Source organism: Cucumis melo, chromosome 1 (assembly GCF_025177605.1).
Source record: "Cucumis melo cultivar AY chromosome 1, USDA_Cmelo_AY_1.0, whole genome shotgun sequence".
NCBI lineage: Eukaryota > Viridiplantae > Streptophyta > Magnoliopsida > Cucurbitales > Cucurbitaceae > Cucumis > Cucumis melo.
The window spans coordinates 24,591,185-24,595,579 of NC_066857.1; positions in this window are offsets into that span (position 1 = coordinate 24,591,185).

Genomic DNA, 4,395 nt, shown 5'->3' on the forward strand with positions numbered 1-4,395 from the left:
TTGTAGTATGGTTAAAACCTTGATCTATAAACAACCTTCCTCTTAATTAATAGGTTTTTCCATGGCCTTTTGTATGTTTTAATCTCTTTTTGACTTTTGAGTTCTCCTGCTTGTTCGTCTTGTACAAAGTATCTTTTTTGAATGAGTGGATCATTATTGGATTTAGGATATGATTAGGGTACACTGAAGTGTTTCCCAAGTAGGAATTTATGATAACATGCTTCGAAGCCAGCTTACTTCTTCACTAGCAGTGGCTAGTGCTATCATTTCTGACTCCATTGGTGATTGTGCTGAGATGGTCTATTTCTTGGATTTCTATGCAACAGCTCCTCCTACTATATTAAAAATATAACCACTTGTGGCATTTGAATCATCTGAGAGGGAGTTTCAATCAGTATCACTATAACATTTAAGTACAACGAAAAACTTTTGATAATGTAATCTTAGGTTTTGGGTTTTTTTAAGATATCTCATTACTCTTTCTACAACATCCCAGTATTCTAGACTAGGTTTGATAGCAAACCTACAACATAAGCTATGTCTAGTATAGAACCAAAGGGTGCACAAGCTGGTTTGCTTTCAAAATAGTTGTATTTCTTTAGAATCTTTTCTATGTAATGAAATTGATCTAAAGAAATTCCATTTTCAATTCTAATGATTTTGATGCCTAGGATTACATTTGCTTCTCTTAAGTCTTTTATGTCAAAGTTTCCACTCAGCATTGATTTTACATTGTTTATGACATACAAGTTTGATCCGGAGATTAACATGTCATCAACATATAAGCGTATGATAGTACATAACCTATCTTCAGTCTTATAGTAGATACATTTGTCACTCTCATTTACTTTGAATCCTTTGAACATGATTAAGTTGTCAAACTTTTCACGCCATTGCTTAGGAGCTTGTTTTAAGCCATAGAGGAATTTATCTAGTTTACAAACTTTAGATTCTTGATCGTGAATTATGAAACCTTCAGGTTGTTCCATATAGATCTCTCCTTCTAAGTCACCATTTAGGAAGGCAGTCTTAACGATTTGATGTATTAAGAGATTATTCAAGGCAACTATAGAAATCAGCATTCTAATTGAGGCGATTCTAGTAACTGAGAAGAAAGTGTTAAAGAAATATATGTTTCCCCTCTGTCTAAAACTTTTGCTACTAGCCTAGCCTTATACTTATCTATTGTTCCATGAGGTTTGAGTTTCTTCCTTAAAATCCATGTACAGCCTATTGCTTTACAGATAGGGGTGGGTCAACTAGGTGCCAAGTCCTATTAGATTCAAGAGAGTCCATTTCATCATTGATAGCTTCTTGCCATAAGTTGACATTTACTGAGGATAAGACTTTTGTTAGATCTTTTTAGGATCTTTTACATATATTGTACATTTCGAAGTCTTCTCCAAAGTCTTTTATGGTTCTCACTCTCTTGCTTCTTCTAGGCATTCAGGATCTGCTTCCTTATCTTGGTTTTGGATCCTAATTGAAGGTAGACTACTTGAACTTGAGCCTCCACTAGTTTGACTATTTAAGCCCCTACTATTTCTAGATTTAAAAGGAAATCTATCCTCGAAAAAATCTACGTTGTTTGATTCTATGATTACCTTGTTCTCTAAGTCATAGAACCTATAGGCTTTACTGTTTTCAACATATCATACGGAGACACATTCATAGGCTCTATTAGCTAGTTTCTTCTCTTAGGATTGAGTATTCTTACATAGGCGAGACAACACCAAGTTCTAAGATAAGACAGGTTTGATGTTTTATTATTAAGGCGGACTTCATATGGTGAAGTTTTACTATTTGATTTAGGAATCCTATTAAGGACATAATTAATAGTCTTAATTATTTCACCCCACCAAGATGGTGCTGCTTTTGAATCAAGCAAGATAGCAACTACTAACTCAGTTAGAATTCTATTCTTCCTTTCAGCTTTTCCATTAATTTTAGGAGAGTAAGGTGCAGTTGTTTCATCTATTATTCCTTTTAAGTTATAAAACTCATTGAAAGCAACTAAATCATATTTAGTTCCTCTATCACTACAAAGTTTCTTCTTTCTTTTGTTAAACTGATTCTTTATTTCAGTTATAAACACCTTGAACATGTCAAGGACATCACTTTTATTCTTATGCAGGCAAATAAAAGTAAAGTCGAAACAATCATCTATAAAGGTTATAAAGTACCTTTTACTGTTCCTTGTTAACATGTGCCATCAAATTCACATAAATCAAAATGTATTAACTCTAAAGGTTCAGTTACCCTAGTTAGATTTATACGAAGTCTTAGTTATCTTAGCTTGACAACAACATGCACATTTTTCAAATTCATGTAAAGATAACTTAGGAATAAGATTCAACCTACTCATGTTGCTAATTAGTCTTCTATTAACATGACAAAGTCTAGTATGACAACATGTAAGCACAAAACATTTTCTTATTCATTTTCAATTTCAACTTAAACATTTCATTAGTAGTGTAACCCGTTCCCACAAATACATTGTTTTTTGTTAAAGTAAAGAGATATGATCCTATTGTTTGTGTGAAGTCCGCTTTATTGAGGAGATATCCTGAAACCCAATTCTACCGAATTTCAGGAGTTTACAAAACTTCCTTCAGCATAAGTGTCTTGCCAGATTTGAATTTCAGTTCTACTTCTCAAACGCTGACCACCTTAGTTGTGTGATGGTCTTCTAGAAGGATATTCTTATCCTTAATTTTATATTTTCTAAATAAGCTAAGGTCATGACAGACGTGTCGGGATGCACCAGTGTCTAGCCACAAACCTTTAGACCCCCCAATCACGTTTACTTCTGTGATCATAGCTACTAAATCCTCTTCTACCAAGTTCGTTGCACAGTAGGACGATTCTCATTTCTACAATTTCTAGTTATATGTCTAGTTTTATTACAGTTATAACAAATAATTTGTACCGTACTTCTGAACTAAGGTTTATGGGTGTTCTTCTGTTTCTTGGATCCTTTGTTTTAAACTTTCATTTTGTTTCCTTTTAACTTCAGGTCTTGTTTCAAAACTGCTATAGACTGCTTTCTGGAAATCACGTTCACCTCCTCTTTTTTATCATATCTTCTCACCTCCTCCTCTATTCTTAAACGCGTGATGAAGCTTTCTAGTTAGAACTCTTTTTTTTTTTTTTTGTGACTTAGAGTATTTTTGAAATCCTTCCATAATGGAGGCAACTTGTCAATAATAACCTACAACTTGAAATCGATCGTCAAATGGCACATCTTCGCTGATAATTTCATGTGCTATCTTCTGAATTTCATGCAATTGAGCCTCCATGGATCTATCATCAGTCATCTAATATTGCAGGAGTCTACTTACCGCGTACTTACTTGGATCCAACTTCTTCAGTGTCATACTTTTTTTGTAATGCATCCCATACTTCTTTCCCTGTAGACATGGTACTGTAATAATCATATAACTCATCAATAAGACCATTAAGAATTAAATTATTACAGATGAAGTTTGTCTCTATCCACATTGTAAGACTATTGATTTGCTCCTCCGTTGGATTGGTTCTGGAACCTTGGGTTTTTTAGTGGAACATGTGACGGCAACTTTTTTCAAGGTGAGGAAGAACATCTCTTTCTTCCATTTCTTAAAGTGTGCTCCTTCAAAGAGAAAAGGACGATTGAGGTTAGAGGACATCAAATTTCCTTGGAAAGGTCCAGCCATCGCAGCAAAATGGAAACGTATTAAAATTATTGTTGCAAATTGCCTAGGAGTGATGCGTTGAGAAGCCTTAAGACTTAGACAGAATGCGTGCTTCCTTGCCTTGTATCTTGCTTAATGTGTTAGTATCTCGCCTGGTCAGAACGTCTTCTCTAGTAAGCTCGCGTAATGGTTAAATCACCAGAGGATCACCTCACCTAATGGTAAAAACACTAACTGATCAACTCGTCTGTCGCCTGGTCAAACTGCGTACTGCAAAACAAAAACAGGTCAAAAAATGGTTGAGTCACTGATCTCGCTTTCTTTAAGAGGTTACGTGGCTCTGCTTTTTTGTGCAAATAGATTTGACTGTCCCGTTGTCCCCAAGATAAAACAGTCGTGTTATTCAATTAGGACTACATTGAAATTGATCAGAATTCTCAACACTCAAATAGACACTCTAATGCTCAGTATACTGAAGGAGAATTTTGGGAGAGAATGAAATCGTTGTGTTATATTTTTGCGTAGATTGAGAAGAGTAAAAGTCCATGTATTAAAAGTCCATGTATATATAGTGAGCGGGGAGGTTCTCCAACGACCACAAAAGTAATGGACCAAACAAAAAACAGATGATTTAATCTTCATTCAATTTGAAACAGTTTTGGTTTTAAATAAAACATTTATAACATAAGATCAAATGGTTATTTTTAGATTAAAAATAATT